Here is a 20,717-nt window from a genome sequence, read left to right on the forward strand (position 1 = left end):
GACAGGAAAAAACAAAACAAACAAAAAAACTAAACAAAAAACAGGCAAAATAGGCAAATTCATACCCTACCTAGCAGTATTATAGTAATTAAAATCTGTATTACAGCTGCTCAGATGTCTTCATTATATCACGTTATAGAGTATTTTTGAAATTTTTATTGATGAATTAATTAACAATCACAATAGTCAACTTTGTCCTGCTTTGCAAGTTGTTGCAGCAAAGGTTGTCAACACTAATAAATGATACAACTCACACTTTCTCCAGTTCCCTTTTAATCAGCAACAAACTGTGTAGGCCAGCTGATTAGTGTAGAAATTATGAAGAGATTCCAAGAAAGCGGATGGAAAATACCATACCTACAAAAGATCTGTGTGAAAAGAGAACGCTAATGTAGGTACTATCAGTACAACAATCGGATGCTCACTTAAAAATGACTAAAAGCCAGAGCTGAGAGAGTCATAAAGAGTGCAGCAATACAAGCTGAAGGAGGGAAACAACTCATGTAGCACCTTCCTGCTGCTGCATTATTAACACATACCATACCAAATTCAGAAAAAACCCTGAAACCAGGCCCCATTCATCCAGGCAGATGAAAAACCTTTTTTCACCTGCTCATTTAGCCCATGACTGTTGGAATTTTTAAATTAGCATTAGCATCAATGACTTTTCCACCATATAGTGGATTTATCAGGAAGAAGTACAGGCTTTACAAACAGAGAGACCACTGCCAAGCACATATCCTATAGTTTCACAAAGATTGACATTGTGTGTGAGTGCGCTGTTTGTCTTGTCTTAATGAAGTGATAGTGAACTGATTGTGGACAGTTGAAAGGACCAAACAAACCATTTAAAGAGACAGCATTAGGTTAATGTAAATTAATACACCTTTTTAGAAAGCATTAGGTTAATTTAAATTAATACACCTTTTTAGAAAGCATTAGGTTTCAGGAACTTTGGCCTTTTTTTCATGTACTTGTATTTGTTTTATAGTTTATAGTCTTTTTTATCTAAAGTTTTAATTCCTCAATCTAAAAATGTATTTCTTTTTGTTATTTGTTGTTTTGAATTTCATCCAATTTATTTTTTTATTTGGCTTCATTTGCCCAAATGTGACTAGTTTCCAATTTTCTTGGTTATTTATAGTTGTAAATTGAATATTGTCCAGCTATTATATGACATTTTTGAATTTTTGAAATTGGTCAGCCAAAAAAATATATAATAATAATAATAAAAAAAGGAAAATAATCATTAGTGGCAGCCCTGGATTTTAGTTACTGTACAAGTTAGTTGAAGCTCAAGGATATTTTGAATGTGACATTGACAACAGTCAGTGGTTGAGTACAAACAATTCCACAGGCTGTCCTTACCTCAGAAAGCACATCTGCCCTGGGCTGATGTATTGGAAGGCTATTTTCCAGACGTGACTTTGTCAGGAAACTGTAAACGCCAATTAGAAGGTGTCTGCAGCACTGCTAGCTGCCCTTGTATGACTCTTGTCAGGATGCAGGCATAATTATTGACAGCCCAAGTTCACTGGAGTCAGCTCTGTCACCAGCAGTGGACGTGTAAACCGAGGCTTCGCAGCCCAGCCATCAGCTATGGGGGTGGAGGGATCGTCGTAAACAGAAGGAGCATTTGCATATTATAATTATATCTGAATGCAAAGATGGTCCTCTCAATTACATCCCATTTAAAACTTTCAATAAAGAATAATTGAGAAGCACAAACTACTGTAGCTCCATAAACTTTGATTGTAAGAGCCCTTCCCCAAACTAGGCGGAGAACCTCGGGATTACACTGACGCCTCATAAGCATAGTCATGCACATCATTTGATGGAACACTTAATTGCTACCTTTTACCTGCCACCTGTTCCTTTTAATTTGAATGTCTCATCTCACAAATGCGTCAACAGTTACAAATGACCTGAAAGTGAGTAAATATGTTGAGATGAAATGAATTAAAGAAAAAAATGTGGTTAACAAGGTTTGGTCAATCATTTTCCTGACTGCTTTCCAAAAGCTTGCCACTGAATATTAACTAGTAAATGATAGCTAACAATTATTCACACATACACAGGAAATTACATCGAAGAGACTGAGAGGACTGTAATTAATATTACAAGGTTCCAGGTCTTTTCAAGAAATTGTTTTCCAGGCTGATCTGTCTGTCAGACGGAGATCACACTGAAGACTCCCAGAGGTTCCCAGATGGAGAAGTCTCAGGCTTTAGGCACTATAGATTTTGAACTTATTATAAACTACAGTATTGGTTGCATTATTTTTGAAAGCATTCTCAATTCAGTGCAAAGACTTGTAACTTTGGATGTTTCATTCTAACCTCATCTGGTCAATGAACAGATCCAGGAGACCTCATTTGAGCTGTAGATGAGGATATTTGGCAGTTTGCTCTCAGCAAAACGAAACACTGAGGAAACTGTTTTCCAGGATATTTTACTATTTCTATCATTTTCCAAGACTTTTCGTGACTGGAAAATTGTATTAACTATAATAGTCTAATATGACGTCTTTACCAATCGTACCATTTTATAGTTTGTTTTGTCTGAATAAAAGCCCTAAAATTTTTGATTTAATATCACACAAGAAAACTAGCAAACATTAACTGTTGCTCCTTAAAAATGTCAGACCAATCAAATAATCAAAAGAGAAAATGATCTTGATTTGTATGATAGTGATATTTGTTTACACCAGTGACATAAGAGGCGCACATTTCTGCACTTAATCCTGATCTCTGCATATCAACTGAGTTCTTCACTGAAATAGTCAGCAATCACAACAACGGCATGACGCATAATGTTCCAGTCAGTCCACTCTACACATACTGCCTCCACAACTGATCCAAAAAAGAATAAGGAAAAAAACCCTGACTGCATCCCATCTATTAGCTGTCACAAATAGATAGATAGATAGAGGGATAGATAGATAGATAGATAGATAGATAGATAGATAGATAGATAGATAGATAGATAGATAGATAGATAGATAGATAGATAGATAGATAGATAGATAGATAGATAGATAGATGGATGGATGGATGGATGGATAGATAGATAGATGGATGGATGGATGGATGGATGGATGGATGGATGGATGGATGGATGGATAGATAGATAGATGTGTGACTGTTGCTCTTTTCTCCATGTAGCAGTTTCACTGACAACATCCTGGAGAATACTGAAGTACAGTCGACATATTTGTCAGAAAAGAAACACAAACAAGCCTTGATAAAAGCCACAGCTGCTAGCAAACAATATGAGGACAGATAGTGATTCTGAATGACACTCAGCTTATGGGATTTCTATTTCTAGACTTACTTATTTTGAGATCTTGTAAGGGTCAGTGACAAGAATTGGTGACTTACAAACAGCGCAGCAGCGTGGTTGTCTCCTCTATATGTAGTAGCTGAGTGTGTCGCTTTGTGGTGACAGTTTACTCGATGCTGTATGCTTGTTTGTCCTCTACACTTATCACTTTATCCAGTGACTTGCCGTTTGTCGTCTTGTTCCTCAGCACACAGTTATCAGCGCCGTGCCCTCTTAGTAATGTGCAGACGAGCTGAATAGAGTCTCTGAATTGGTGCCTTATGGTGCCACTTTGTGCTACAGTGATGCTGAGGAATCCACATTTGGTTTCAAATCCTCCTCCCAAGGCTCCTATACTGCATTGATCCTGCTCTGTATGTACCCTTGCAAGGTATTATGTATGCCTGTTATGTGCTTCACTGCCACAGCAGACTCTAGCGAAAAGCTGATTTACACTGTGGAGAGAAAATCAAATCAAATGGCTGAACCTAAAACCTTTCCCGGTTGAAATACAGTACGGATATATAATTATCTTTTACTGATATTAGCTTTCATGTATTGAAACGGGATTACTGATCAGATTGTTCTATTTTGGGCCATCTCTGAAACGAGCAATGCAGACCTTATGTCGATCAACAGAATAACAGATCAACTAATTCTTTTAAATCAACTATGGAATAACAGAAGAATACAAACATTTAGAAAGTGGTGAAAATACACAGAAAAACTGTGCTCTATAAATAACAGTCACTCAGTAAACCGCTAAATTTCCATCCTCTGCTACCAGATGGTTAAAATCTCTACAAAAGGAACTGAAATGGCTTTAGTGATCCTCTGATCTTTCCACTAGCACCACAATGAACTGGACATTTTTGGGTTGTCAGAATAACTACTGGGTTGATGCCATAAAATTTGGTACAAATGGCCTGTTCATGGTGTGCAGAGAATGAGTCTAAATGACTCTGGTGAAAGCAACAAGTGCTTTACAATGTGACCGCTGGCAGCGCTGCACTCACCTTGCAAGACCAAGCTATGCAATGTCAAAAGCTATTTTAATTCTTGCAGTGTACTGAGGGGAATTATTTCTTTATCTGGATCTTTATAAAAATCTTTGAATCACTGTGAAAATACCTTCAAAATTGGAGTGAGTTTTGAAAAGGTCACCAGGAATTTATGTTGTGGCCATCGGTGGCTTAGCTCTGTGACCTGAAGACTGTAAGGCAGCATACTGTACGAAGTATGAAGTACTCTCTATGGATGTTCACATGCCAGCCTAGTGCCTGTACATGTGCTGTAATGCATGCTCACTGTTGCTACTGTCCAGAATTTGCCATCTTGTTTTGCGGTGCAAATGTGGGGTTTAATATGAATAGAACAATGTGTGTGTGTCCATACTGTGAGTAGGACAAATGGAAAATAAGAATTGGCCTTTAGAGTAAATTTAAACTAGTGCAGGGGTAGGCAACCCTGGTCCTAGTGAGCCACCACCCTGCTTGTTTTCCAACCATCCCAGGCTATGATTGGCTAAACACACCTAATCCAGGTAATCAGCACTTGGTAGGACAGAGATAGCTGGAAAACAAGCAAAACTGCAGCCCTGGATGTCCATCACTGACTACCTGCCTATAGTGTTTAAAGTCTTGTTAAACTAGTGCACTGTCTTGCTTCCATTCAAGACTCTGCCAAATGCAGACATCCCCAAATGCAGAGTGAATATCAAATGTTTACTTTCCCCTTTGTGACTACATAATCATTTAATTAACAAAAACAATTGAGATTTATTACCATCAGGATCCACACGAATAAAACTACTATAAAAAATTAGATGCAAGAATGACAATTTCACACAGCTCTAATTGATACAGGAGACAGTGTATTAAATTCACTCAAGGCCATAATGCTTATAAGAGTGCGTTACAACCTCAGAGTTGCTATAAATGCATGTGATTCGCTGAATGCACACAAATAATGAACCAAAAGCTTCAATTTGACACACTTCATAGGAAAGCCTGTGCAAAGCAGGTTTAGGCATAACTTTTGTCAAACGTATATTGAAGGTATTAAACTCATGTACACACTACAGGGTGTCTGAGCTTCACTAATCCTTTAGTGCACCTTCCACAGTGGCAGTGGGGCAGTAAATAGACAAGAGGTGTGGATTTATCTACATTTGGCATTGCACCAAGAGAATTTGGTTAATAAAGTGAACGTTTGTTTCTAACAACATCATTTTATCATCATGTACCAGTGCATTTATTTATTTACTGTGACTCCACATGAAAGAACTGACTTCTCTGCACCACTTACACTTACTTAGAACTGGATTTGCATTTGCATATGTTCATTTGTTCACTGGAATTTGTAATATCCTGATCTTGTTTTACTTAATTGTCTGTGCCATGAAGACGTAGTGCCACCCTCTCTTTTCTAATGTATTTTTAAATGTAATCCTTAATTGCATGCATGCATTTACCCAATATGGGGCCCCTGGACAAATATGTGTGGTGGGCCCCTCAGCAGAGGTCATCGGCTAGGTTTGCTGTGTGTCAGCTGGTTTGAGATTATTTAATTAAAGACATTTTCATTAAGAAGTATGCAAAATGTGGGCTCGACAGCACCTGCAGTATTTAAGCTAATATGCTTACAGTATACGCCAATAAGCCACACCACTGAAACCAACCATCAATCAACCATAGCAGCATTATATTTTTCAGCTATTTGTACAACAGTAGCTCCTCCAGACCAGACGGACTCCCCTTCACTCTCCACCTGTACCAGTGAGCCATGCATGCCAATGACCCTGTTCACCAGTTGTCCTTCCTTGAACCACTTTTTAGAGATAATGACCACCGTGTACCTGGAACATCCCACAAGACCTGCTGTTTTGGAGATGCTCTCACCCAGTTATCTAACCATCACGATATCCATTTTTCTTACTTTCAACATATCAACTTCCAAGAAGATGATATCTTGCTGGCACTTGCTGTCTAATATATTCTTGAACGTTACCAGTGTAACAATTTAATCTGTGATATTCTTAATATCTGTGGAGTCTTTATAACAGTGCTACAGACGATGTAAAATTCAGTTTCCAAAATCAATGTTAGTGCTTTTGAGGTGTAATAAAAATGTCAATTTGTTTTTCATTCATAAAACATCTGAAGAGTTAGTTTCTGAAAGAACTTAAACCAACATTGTTTAAATTGATGTTTGTTTGCTGCTGCAGCAACTCATCCCTAGGCACCTTTTTAGGAACATCATCAACCTACTGACAGGACTCTGTATCTGGTGCATTTACTCAACCTTTCTTTAAAGCCTCCTCAAAAGTGAAGATAATGGAAATGAATTAAGCCAATGGTCCCATGTAACATGCATGGTGAAATTAAATGTTTTACATTTTCAATTGGGTTAAAAGACATTAAGAAATTAAATTATAACCCCAGTCTGCGAGTGTTGGTGTATGTGGTAGGTTCAAATAGAGGTTGCGTTTAAAGCGTCTAATATGCATGATGCTCTGAGTGAATTACATCTTTATTTACCATTTCTACCTCCAGTTCCAGTTTTTTGGCGGGAAAATCAGATCAATGCATTTAAACCATGACATATCAGGATAATAAGTAATTATGTGAAGGTAATGTTTAGAGTGACTGTAGCAAGCTCATGCCATGCTTTGTGAGTCCCTAATCACTAACCTGTAAGACATGCTATTTGAGACCAAAAGGCAGATTTAGCTCAGTCACGTAAGATTATTTTTACCTATATTTTCCCCCTAGCTGTACATATGTGCTGTTAATATAGCTGAATCCATGTAAAACATTTAATCTTATTTAAAGTGTCTTTAAATAAGCATTCACTTATTAAAGTGGCTGTTGATTTAGAAACTTAAGAAAGACATTTGATCAAAGCTGAGCTGTGCATGTCTTTACAATGCTCTGGATACTGCCGTAGTTTCAAATTGTGCTCTAGCATTAGGAATGTACATATTTCCACTACTACAGTAAAACAAAAAAGGTAAAGACCTACTGGCTGAAGTAACAGCAAATCTCAACACCAAATACTGTACATGTGACTCAGCTATAGGAGGTTCATTATGGGTCACTGTGCTCATGGCTGCACCATAAATAATTAGTTCAAACCTATTTGAGGAAGGTGGCATTATCAGACACTGCTCTTCATTTGGTGTCTCTAGTTAATTAGTAAATTTGATAAATTAACCACTGAACCAAATTGCAGTTCAAACGCTATCAAGTTAGGAACAAATTAAGCCTAAAAAATGAGGACATCAGAGAACATTCAGTGGGATTGAAGCAAAAGAGCTTTTTTGGTTTTGTTCCCTTTTATTGGGGTACAACGTGAATTTAATTCTAAAACCTGCATCAAGCACTTTCTACGTATTCAACATCTCCCAAATGGCTCCTGGTGCCGTATTAATTGTAGACTCTGTTTTCATAAAATGGCTTGTACATAAATAAAACCGCTGTCTTGGAGTTGAATTAATTCTCATGGAAGATTTTCTGATTGCTTCTCGTGTTTGATGTACAATCTGAGAGGATGACACAGCAGCTCCTGTGTCTTTGTCTTTCAGTTTGATCCTCAGCCCTCATCCTTTCTTGTGTAGACTTTCCTCATTTTCTCATTGTTTGCATGCCATTTCGTCCAGATGCGTGATCTTTACTCGAATTGCAAGGCAGGAAAATGAACATCTCACCTGCTACTTAGTGGAACAAATAACATGTGTTCTGACAGAGTAAATGTTATACCAGGGTTATACCAGGGCACAGTTTCATGTATTCTGACTGACAGTTTTCATATGTAGCTGGAGACAGGTGTGGGAATGACCCGAGCTAAATGCAGCTAAATAAAGAATTCAACACTGAACTGCTTTTCTATAATTTATTCCATACAATAACACAGACCTTAATCTTGGACAGCAGAGAAACCTACTCAGCGCCATTATTGTACTTTAATATAGCTTTGCCCATGCCACTTGTCCATAATACTACACCCAGGCAAGCTCATTGTGCTGCCAGGACCACTTACAACATCCCTGCCTCATGTGCAGCTCCTCCTCCTCCTCACTCTCCTCTGCCTATGAGCCAATGCAAATTACAGTAACAGCTTGGACGTGAGTATAATCTCAAGTGGTGCAAACTGGGCTCCATGGCGAGGCATGCAGGCAGATGGAAGCAGAGACTCTGCCAGGCCTCTTTAGGGGCTCCCACTCTTTCTCCAGCATGCTAGACAATGGAGGAACTGTGGCTCATAACCAGCTCCTCGTCTGCCACTATCTTGCAGCCTACTCCCATACGCTGTATTGGGTAAATGATATGAAAGAAAGGGGGCTCCTATCGTGGCCTTGTTTAGACGGCGGCATAGATGGACACAGATCCTGGTGCAGAGCACAGTGCTAAGGCTTGAGGAAGGATTTTCAAACGCTCACATTTGTGATGAAAGAGAAGCGGGGAGAGCGCAGTGGGTGTGTTTATGTATGTTTCTTCACACCAGGTGGTAAAGGCCTTTCCCTTAGCTACGATTTATTTATATTTAGACATAAACAACTGCTTCTATTTGCATAAAAAGATCATATCACGTAATTTTGCAAACTTTAATTTTACTATGTTAAGAGAAAAGCTTTGATTCTCTTAAAAAAGCAACATATATTATTCATTTATGCAACTCCAGTGAGGACACCACTACTTCCAAAACTGTCCTGATACAGTATGTCTGAAAACACATCCCCCATACAATATTCATACAATATACACTACAAAGCATTATGAATTCAGCCTAGCTTAAATATGTTATATGTTCCCGTTGCCTCAGGGAGGGCAATTTCAGAACTGAAATAGTTTTCCTAATGTCTGAGCACAGTCCTGACTGTATTACTCAACTTCTATTTCTGCTAAACAAGTAAGAAGAGTTTGTTCTGCTCTGTAATTTGTAAAGCCCTGCTGATTTTTTTTATACACTTATAAAGAAAACTACAAGTAAGGAAAAAATTCAGTGGTTGTGGATCCCTTTATAAGTTAAAAGCTTCGGTATTTGATTCAAGCACTGCAGTAAAAGTTACATCAAACTGTAATGCACCTTTTATTTTGAATGAATGAGCTCCAGGCTTTACACTTGCATGACAACAAGGATCAGAGGTTCTCTGTTCTGCTGCTCTGGGAGAGACGCTTGCTTAGGCTCACAAACACTGATTCTGCTATTCTTGGCCATTAACGTAAATGGATCCTTTAACTCAGTTATGTTCCTCACTGTAACTAATGGGGAGGCTAACGCAATAGGTTTGCACCTCTGTGTGCCATTTAAAACGCCATGTGACGCTGCCAACCAGGAAGCTCAAAGAGAGACAAACATATGTGCCTCGGATGAGTTCAAATAGCACCCTCCCCCCTGTACACATACATAACAAGACACAGTACAAAAGAATATGATGTATGAAGAAATCAATAGACTGTGAGTCAGCTGTGTGTCGAGATGAGGCTGTTTAAGTGACTCAGTCTTCAATGTGTTTGCCAACCCCGAGTACATCTGCAATAACAAAAAGATATTTAACCGAGAGACAGAAACAGAGAGAAAGCACCAAGACGCTGAGCGCAACTCCCCTGGAGCTACGCATTTATTGTATCTGACTTGGGCTCGCACGCATCCAGGTGCGCTTGATTTTACCAGATTTTCCTCCAGTATTATTTGAAATAGCTTCAGCTCCACCATTTCACATTCGCAAACCCCCTGTTAGTGCGGGATGCGGGTGACACGGAGTGCACAGCTTAATTTCTGTGGATGATTAGAGCCGCAGTAACAAGAAATCAGGTGCAGAGACGATGTCTCAACACGTGCTGGAAACTTCAAGAATACCCAGAGCTGCTACTCGACGCTGGCTGTCGCTGCCTTCAATACTTGGTATTCCGGGAAACACTGAATGCAAGACTCGGATTACTTTGACAAGGGAAGCAGACCACAAAACACAAAGAGCCCAGAGGAGGCGTGCGTGCACAGCGCTGCCACTGGAATTTTGAATATGTGAGGGTAATAACTTGACCTCCTCCTCGCTCTCCCCTCGATCCCCGATTAAAAACATGCATTCACTACCTACTTAGAGAGCATCATTTTCTCTGTTGTAGGACCATAATTTTGTGCAAGCAGAGATGAACTGGTAGGAAATCCTGTTGTTACGCCTCTTATCTCCCTCAAACTTGACAACGAGGATTAAGCTACACTTGAAAGAACAGCTGGGCGAGGATGATGAAAGAATACATATGGGCCAAAACTGCTGGACTTTGCCAGCGCAAATTGCTTTTATTTAATTGGAAAGGGTGAATTCAATTCTTTTAAAATGGATTAATTTAACAGTTGCCATTATTTTGAGCAGAGTTTAGCAGGGCGCAAGACTGTTGTCGACGCTGCTTGTTAGGTTTACGACGAGAGGGAGGGAGAGCACTGAAGGGAACAGCAGTTACATTCACTAATTAGCATTGCCCTGTCATTCCATTTGAACCAACTGAGGACAAGTGGGAGCCTTCACATTTTTTTGTTCTCAGCACTGTGGGATTCCCCCCGACCATAGAAACCGCATGGGTTCTGACCACAGAAGGTCGAAGGTAGGCAAAATAACCTCACCTCCCACTTGCCTCCTTAGTGAACTCCCACAGGGGAATTACACAGACCTTTTGCTCAAACTACACCCTCAGCAAAGTGCAGTTACTGGCAGCGCGCTGGATCACATAGTGCTTAGATGTAGAGCGATGACATTTTGAAGATGCAAACCAACTCCAAGTACACCAGACAGATGTTAAGGGGATTCAGGTACCTACTGCACTTCAGACGCACACAATTATTCTCAGCTGACTGCTCTCTGAAGACGCCGCGCAGATCATTAACTCTATCCTCCCGTGTACAAGGTTATAATTAATAGTTTCATGCTATATAATGTACCACGGAAACACGAAACTGTGTTTATGTACTGTGATTTGAAGAGTTTTTGTGGCTCATGTCAGGTTAGTTAGAGGGAATTACACAGCAGCCCAATCACTTTGTCCTACCCGACGATCCCATGAGTATCTCTTCCATGCTGCTACACAGGAGACCGTCATCCGTCTTGGAGAGATCAAACCACCTGCAAGGTGGTCAAGGTGGTCGGGAAGCATTTAACATCATATGTTTCACAGTGTAAATGCTAATGCGTCCCGAGGCAACCCCCCCTCCCGCCCCCCACGTGATTTTAACAAGGGTCAGTGCATTAACAATCCAGCCATTCAAGTGTTTCTTTGTAAACACAAATAGCATGCATATTATCCATTACTGTTCAATCTAAGGAGATTCTTTACACTGACCATAAACCATCTATTGTATGCATATACAGTTACCACATTAGCCATATGATATCTATGCAGCAGTCTTTGCACTCCCACACACTACTGCACTATTTGTAACCCTGCACACACTGAGTGCTGTTTATATACAGTATCTATAGCCTTTTTCTCATAACATATATATGTCGGTACATACTAGCCATAGGTTTTTCTTTACTTCTCTTGTTTATCTCTAGTGTTTTATATTTACATTATGTGGCTTAGGTGGCATATGGCCACAATTTAGCAAATACGACAAAAAAAACAAACAAACAAAAAACAAACATTATTTCTGCTCTGCCCCTGTAGTTTCACTCTGGTTTTCACTAATAAATTTCCACTTGTGATCTACATACTACTGCGTCTTCAATCTGCTAATGCACCACTGCTAACACAACAGTTCTGGCAGCGACAGAGCTGCCCCGGCTAAAGGCGGAGCTGCAACTGCTCACAGTGAATGTGCAGTGACTTGGAAAATACGACAAACTCACCAGATATCAAGCCCTGGTCTCCATTGCAGGTTTCACATCAGCATCCCAATCATCTGAGAGTCTGAGCTGAGGCAAGCGACTCCCACTGGCATCATAGGAAAGCACCGTCTAGAGGACAGGAGACATGTGTAGCCTTTTTGTTAGAATCAGCACACGTTACAGCTGAGGTGAGAGAGCGGACTATACTAAAAAAAACAAAACAAAAACACGAGAAGCGTGGTTGTTTTAACACATTTAGGAAATTTATCATCTAGACAATATTGTAGTGCAGCAGACAACATTCCTCAACACACGAGAGAAACAGTCATACATTCGTAATATCATTGACTGAGCTTGCTTCTTTTTCCACTTGGCAGCTTTGGGTGCAATATGAACGCTGATCTGATTATGAAACAACAGGAAAGAAGCATGAGCAGCGGGAGAGGCACCGAAAAAAAACAGAGTTGGAGATACCATGACTATGAATGTGTGTCCTGTCATTAATATTTCACTGCATCATTGTAGCTGAAGAAAGAGAACAAAGTGTAAAGGGGAGCATAATGAAAAATTAATCATATTTTGACACAGCTTTGGAATTTATCTGTGCAATATAAAGAACTGGTGATTCTTCAGCTCGTGATGGGATTTTGTGACTGAGGAAATAAGTGAGTTGATTAATGAGTCCAAATAATTACTGCATGATTTAACACAAGGTTGTTGCCATTTTATGCACACATCTGATGAAGAGGAATGACGATGGGGTTTTGTAACTCGCTATTTTTTGAGGCTATTTTTACAGCAAAAGAAACGTTTCTTTCATGCCTGTTTTCTTCCTCACGCTGGAGAGAGGTGACTGTCAAGGTCACAGGGCTTTGGTTTCTCACTTGTCCCTAAAATTCAAAAACAAGCAGCATGACATGTCTCAGCTCTCCCTGCAGTACAGCCGCACGCAATCCAAGAGAGATTACCATATCGCTCGCGTTTGTCTGCAGAGAACCTTGATGCATTTAAAAACAGAATTTTCCACTCAGGTTCTTCGTCTTCCAGCTCTACTGTACATCAATTTGTATTCAGAGAGGGACCTTAGGCCTGTCACCTACAGCTATTCATTCAGCCAATGAAGTATTTATGACGCAAGCTTTTGCTTTTTGATACGTCACAGCAAACCTCTTCAATTCATCTCAGGCCGTCATGTCATGAGTTTAAGATTTAAAGGGCAAAACCAAAGTAAGAGTGTAGGTGTCATAAATTTCACATGTCTATCGTTTCACAGTCTATCATGGCATGCATATTAACCCATTCCGACAGTCAGAGTGACAGTGAGTGGTGTGACACACAGTGTGACGCTGAGCAACCACTGGGAGGTGCATAAAGTTGTAAATTTGTTTCGAACAAGAAGTCCTTCACCCATCCAGAGTGGCCTAACAACTGATTTTTTTAGTTTTATCTTCAGTTCCAGGCATCAAATCATCACCTGCCCCAGTGTGATAAGTTCGGTGTCAGCCCAGGACAAGCCAGTCTCACTTAATCTCCAACATGGCTCTCCTTCGCCGTATCAAACACTCCACTTCCCTGCTCCATTTTCTTCTCACAGCCACAAGATTTTACCTCTCGCTTTCACTTTCTTTTTTCTCTCCAGGCCCTTATATGAAGTGAAAAGACAGAAAAAAAAAAGAAAAAAAAATCCTCAGTGCTTGGCTGCTTTGGCCAACGGACACACTCGGTCAAGTCATTATACATCACGATGATTCCTTCGTGTCTGGGCAATACAAAGACAGCTGTTAGGGAGACAGTCATCCTCCTGTACTGCCGGCTTTGTTACTTAAAATACAACAAATGGGCTGAGACTTGCTTGCTTTTTTTTTTTTTTTGCTTGCTGTAGTTATAAACTATCTATTCGCATAGAGACGACTTGAAATGTGTGGCATAAAAAAAAGCCAGCCAGGTGAGAGGAATGATGAAAAAACATCCTCTTCAATCTCTTTAAGATGAAAACATCTCTAAACTTGAAAATCAAAACACTAACATCATGTTTGTTATTGGAACTTTGATGGTAAATGTAGCTGCAGTGAAAGCATTATCTGTGTGTATATAACCATTAGGTTGCTGCGTGAATAAATATTATTTTATTAGAATGTAAAAGTGAGATATCTGAAGTGAGCTCACGACTAAATTATGATTTCCTTGGAAAACTCTGCCTACAGCAAGTATCAGCAAACTGGATCAAAGCTAAACTGATTTATTTAAAGATTGTAATATAATAGAATTGTCAGTTTAGACTTTTTGTCTGGGCATACAGGATTACAAATTACATATTTAAAGGCTATGTCTGAAATATTTCTCTATGCGCTCAAAAGAAGAAGGAGCTTTTTTTTTTCTTCTCCTTCTTAGATATCAGCTCTGAAAAAGCATCAAAAGAAACCTCTGCTAAAAAACCTCCAGGCATCTCATTATATTGGATCTTGCTGACCATTTAGGGAGACAATAACAAGTCATGGAGCTTCAGTCACTTACAGAGCTTTGAGCTCCCTGAGCTTTCTTTGTGCTCCGTTCCCCATCAACAGAAGTGATGGCTATTTCTGAGTGTACCGGCAGGTAAGCGTAGACCCACACCATTTACCAGGATAAAACCCAATACAGGACATTAATTCCACCACTGGCATGTGAGGAGGTTTTTCTGTATTTATTACATACTTTTATTATTTTTAAATTGCCTGACTGGAGTAAAGGTTTTTGGTTGGAATTAAATTTTTTTCTACAAGTACCTCCTTTCACTAACTGCAGCAATCACGGTGCCTGAGATGAAGACAAGCAATAAAGCGGCCGCAGCTGTAACGCTCTTATTAAAGGACGTTCTCAATGTCATTATGACTCAGCAGTGGACTGACAGAGCCACTCACTCAGGAAAACAGCTCTTCTGTTCAGAGGTGTAGAGTAGCCTGATGGCTGTCATAACGGTGAGGTCAAACTCATCCTCAGCAGACCCACAAAACTAGATGTCATCAGGCTATTTGCCTTTTCCCCTGGCTTTAAGGTAATTTACTTCTCATGTCAGCATTTGATTAATGACTTCATTTGCACACTGGTTGACATACAATACATGGTAAGGTATCAATCATAATACTGTACATGTTCACAGACATTCCAGCAGCTGTGTTGCCACAGTCAAACCTTAATTACATCTAACTAATAGGAGTACATGAGCAGCAATGCACTAAAATGGTAACCATATTGAAGATATGTCACCAAGTGTAGATCAAATGGGTTTAAGTACTTAAATATATTCACTTCTTTCACCAATGTGCTGAATTCTTAGTGCCAATTGGGGACGAAACCACAGAAGTCATGTGAATGTAAAGGACGAGCAGCTGTTTGCTTTTTTTGCCGGAGCCATTTGTGCTAATCTAAAACACTACCAGACTCTAATGAACGCTCCCATCCCACTGGTCTGACGAGAATCGAGCTCGGCTCTTTACTTGGAATTGAGACAAAACAGTTTCAAGGAAAATTGCTTGTAGGAGCAGTCTGATTGAATAATTAGCTTTTTATTAGCTTCTACAAACCTTTGGCATTAGGGGTCAAGAAAAGATGAATGGTGTGTGTTTGTGTGTTTTTCCACAGCCAATCAATACTCATGAATCCTCCATGAACACTGCTTGAGGGCAAGGTTACCAAGAGAGTGCCTGGAACTAAAAGATCAGGTTGGAATCACTAAGCACCCATACTCAGTGATAATTAAGGCTGGTTGTATCATGGTTAGGATCCAGCAGACGAGGCTGGTTGAGGTCCTCTGTAATGCATGAGCTGAATGCATGCATGCCTATCAGTGAGACTTCTATCAAATCACAAGAGCACAGGTTAAGTTAGTGGATTTTACTTTTGTTAATATGAGATCATCAGCTCCCAATACAGAAACAAATACTAAATGATGATTCAAGGTGTCTCCGTATTACTTCGTTAACAAACCCTGTCCCCTAAAAATTATACAACAATACAAATTAGGAATGCAACTGCAACCAGATTATGATTCCTATTAATGTAACCAGGATATACTGACAACTGATATAATGAAAAGTCGCAAACAAGTTGATTGGCATTGTGTTATTAAACTGCATCACAACATAGTCATTCTATGACTGTGTTTGCTACGCAGACATAATTGCATTTGCAGTTTAGCAACTGTACATTTAGCAGACAGAGGTGGTAATAAGTGATGATACACAAGCACTTATTCTAATTATTAGAATTCAAGTTTAACTTCAAGGTTCATTGTGAACCTTGAACCTTGAAATTTTGACAGCTTTCTTAACTCAAGGTCCTCTTGCAAGCTTTCAGTTGGATCTTGTGCCCTTCACCAGTCACTAGTTTGCCCAGTTGTCATGGACAGTGGCGAAATATTTAGGCTGGAAATAATCACTTTATGTTTGAAATATGCATATTTTATTGTCAATTCTTTACATTTAACCTCAGTATAGCAAGATATATTATAGTGTGTTAAAATATTTATGTGCAAATTATGTTAAATACTGTTTACTAATGTCAACTATGGGATGTTAGAGTAAGGTGTTACCATACAAGGAAACACAGTGATGACTTACTTATGACAAGCCGGAATAACAATAATAAACTTTATGTTATTGTTGTTGGACAGTTGCACATACAGTAGATGATGATGCTACTATGGTGTTTTGTCCAAGGACACTTTAACATGTGGAACAATGCTCTACCAACTGAGCCTCTGTCACACCAAATTGATGAACTGTTTGGCATTTCTGCTTGAAAAATTACTTAAACAATTAGTCGACAATCAAATTAGCTGCAGATTAATTTTGTGTCAGCTGACTAATCATTTAACTGATGGATCCCTTCAGCCCCGAGTGTAACAGAAGGAAGAGAAAGAGATAAAAACTACAGCCTCATGAGATATAAAACTGAGCAATTTAGACCACATACGGTGAAGAGATCTCATAATTGTGTTGAATTGTTGTCGTTTTGTTTTACACATGCTGCTCTGTCAATTGAGATTATATTTGGCTCCACTTACATTGGAATACTTCAGGGAAGAAGTGGACATGTTTTAGAGACATGAGCAGCTAAAATCTTGTAAAAGCTCACAGTAGGTCAGTAGCTTACAAAACATCAAACATCCTAATATGGTATTAATCCAAAGCAACTGGCAAGTGATGAATCATTTAATCTACGGCTGCAGTGAGCTCATATAAATAATAAAGTTATTTTGCCTTTGAGCATGCTTCCATTTTTTAATGGCAAAGAAAAAGCTTCATCAAGGCTATGAAGTGCACATACTGTGGCCTTTTTTGTCCTGTTAGGAGACAAAATAGACAATAAACAGTACTTAAACATAACATCTTGATCTTGTAAACATTTTCATTATTTCATGTATTAATGTATTCATTATAATGACTTTAAGATGCATTTACTTTACTATCTTTTTCAGCCCATGACATCATCTTCATCAGCAGATGGAGTTGGCTTAATTGCCATGGACATGGATCTGCATCTGAGCATGCTCAGTAGCTGCTGTGATATGCTGTGAAGCTTGTGGAGAAAAAAATACTTGAGTGTTTGTTTGTTTGTATGTTTCTTTGTTTTAGTATATAGTTTCTTATACTCTGGGTAAATTTAAAGTCCTCTCCCTCACTGCGTTGATGATAAATCGAGCTACGGTACATTCTCAAGTAAGAACAAATTGCTCACTAAGATTAGATTTCACATTTCCATAATTCCCAAAGAACAGTTTTGCATCGTGGTTCCACCAATTACTGTATGTGGGTAATCCTTCAGCAGGCAGGTCATTAAATTTTAACACTGTGTTGAGGTTTTGGCACTATCACCAGAGTGCACGGTGCAGTTTATGAAAATTTACAGGCGTTTGACATGCTCATGTCACATTAACAGGACGAAATATAATGAGGGATTAGGCAGCTGTCTCCATGTGGCTGTGAGCAGTCACACTGACATAAGATTAACACAAATAGTTTATTACATTGTTGCAGATATATATTATTGTCCCTGTGCTTCGTTGTGACAATATCTACACTAACTTCATTAACTGTAGGTATGTTGCGGACGCAAACCAGCTCATGATGAAGAATGATATAAATTTAGCTCACCCTGTTGTTAAAAACCGTGCAACATGGCTTTGCTGTCTGCACGTCTCATGCCATTAACATGAGGCTCCATTACAGCGATAGTGACACTTTGATCATTTCGTGCAGCCATAATAGGAAAAGACAGGTCTGTTATACAAAATGAAGGTTTTGCAACTATCTCTCCTGCCCCATTGAGCTTTCACCTGAGAATGCAAATGGGCTCCACGAAAACCAAGTGATTTCATGGTTCACCGACTGCTACATAAGCATATGGGCTCCATTATTCAGGATAATGTTTTATAGAGGAGGGAGTCTGCTTATGAGTCTTACCTTAATCCATAACTGCTCATTTTGTAATCACTCAGTCATATTTAGTTCACCTGTGTTTCTATGCAATTTGCAGCATTATACTACTTCAACATTCGAGCAACTCCACATGGCTATGTTATGCCAGCAGTATTTACAGTATGTGGAATAGACATGGTCCTCTGTTCAAAAATTCGAGCATGAAGATTACAAGGGCTTAGTAAGTAAGGGCGTAGTAAAAGTATTAGCAATTCCCGGTACCTACAAACCTCTAAGCAGGGTTATAAGAGAGCAATGCAGCTGCCTCTAACTTGTTTGAAATTCTGTGCAATTAATTAAATACTGGAAAAAAACACATACAAAAAAAAAAAAAAACTGCAGTAAAGTAGCGGCGGCTTTTGCTGCACAGTTGCTCACAGAGATCAGTGACTGTGAGGGATTCTCAGGCTACAGATTTGAGAGGTGAAGACAGAGAGAAAAAAGAAGCTTATATTAGTTTTTTACGCTCTCCCAAAAAAGTGGGAGGGCAAAACCCCTTTACGAGCCCCGAGCGTGAGTGTAATTTGCTAAATGAATGTGACAACTTGTCTGTAAACAGGAGCTGGGACTAACTATGAATCATACTGGCTAGCCAGATATTTCTCCTTATTTACCATCTGCAAATAATGTCAGAGTTGTGCCCGAGCGCTGCCAGAGCTGTCACTTTGACAGGTTGTGGAGGTGGTGGTGGTGCAGCAGTCACCAACAAAACAGGTTATAAAAACAAGTCCTCTTCATTTCTTTTCCCCTCATGAAAACATCCCAATTCTCCCCAGGCTGGTTAACACTCAGGTTTCTATAATTTGAGTCGTTTCTTGAATTTGTGGCCAACTGTAACAGGATATGTCTGTCAAGACAAGAGTCCAGGTGAAGAGGAAAGGAGAGGTTTGATAAGATCCTTTCCAATATGTTAAAGGAGGACTACAGGGAGATCACCTGATTTCCTGAGCTCACTTTCACTTGACTTGTTCTGATTAACAAAATGTTCATTTAATTCATTTCAGTCTTTTTCTTTCTTTCCTATAACAGAAATTCAATGAACTAAGAGGTACTATAAGAACAGCATGAAGCCTCAATCCCATTAGCAGAGGTTTAGTACCTGTATTTTGTTAGCAGCTGAAATTCACAATTCGCATATACAGAAGACTGACACGTCGTTTATGATTTCATATAGATTTCATTTATCACTTGTCATGAGTAGGTATCTCCATCTCCTGATTTAGTTTGCTGAGTCCTGAAATGGCATTACTACAGCACAAGAGAAAGCTGCAGCCACTGATTTATTGTTGTTCCAAAGCATTTGTATTTGGGCCGAACCAACTTGTCTGGATTCACAGTGGACCTCAAGTCTTGGACCATATGTCTCTTATTAAAAATAAATTCTGTTTTTTGCCATGCTAGAGGCATAACTCCTGGGATGGCAATGTGTATCTGTCAGTCCATTACTTTAGTCCAGACTGAAATATCTTGACAACTGTTAAATGAGCTGTCATATTTTTTTGTACAGACATTCATTTCCCCCACAGAGTGAATGCTGATAACTTTGGTAATAATCTATATCGGTTAATATCTAAATACCATGGACAGACTAACGTTGTTCGCGTCAGCCTCGTCTCTGCTCAGTGTGTACTGCTAATCAGTGCTAATTTGCAAATGAGCCATCTCACTAACCTCAGCCAAGATACTGTTAGAGCCGTTATACCTGCTCGTCAGGATGGTAGTATTACCATGGTGAGCATGCCAACATTAGCATTTTAACATTTAGCTCAAAGCAACACTGTGCCAGGCACAGCCTCTTAGAACCAGCAGCATGACTGAACTGGGGCACTACCTACAGCTACAGCTTATATTAATGTTGCACTTTGGTATGTTGAAATGCGTGTTACTGTGCGCCCCTTTTTGTGCCAGATGGGTATATGTTCCCTGTTTTGCATTTTTACCCTGTACTGTTACATTTGTATGGTGTTATAATATGCAACAGCAGATGCATTTTGAAGGAAACATACTGCCGCTTGCATAACATTTTTTATAAAGTTAATGAGGAGACAATAGTAATAATGTTTATAATAAGACAAGTCACGGAATACAAACAAAAAAATAAAAGCATCTGCAAA

The 20,717-nt window shown here is 39.3% G+C and overlaps 1 protein-coding gene across 1 annotated transcript in view; it reads right to left on the minus strand.

Annotated features, from left to right (window-relative positions):
- lrfn1 (leucine rich repeat and fibronectin type III domain containing 1) overlaps positions 1-20,717 on the minus strand; it is a 93,296-nt gene that overhangs the window by 9,080 nt on the left and 63,499 nt on the right. The window contains exon 3 of the mRNA XM_026377093.1: positions 12,167-12,274. The gene's annotated coding sequence lies outside the window, so the exon portion shown is untranslated. The remainder of the gene's footprint in view (positions 1-12,166; positions 12,275-20,717) is intronic.

This window comes from Anabas testudineus, chromosome 13 (assembly GCF_900324465.2).
Source record: "Anabas testudineus chromosome 13, fAnaTes1.2, whole genome shotgun sequence".
Classification (NCBI taxonomy): domain Eukaryota; kingdom Metazoa; phylum Chordata; class Actinopteri; order Anabantiformes; family Anabantidae; genus Anabas; species Anabas testudineus.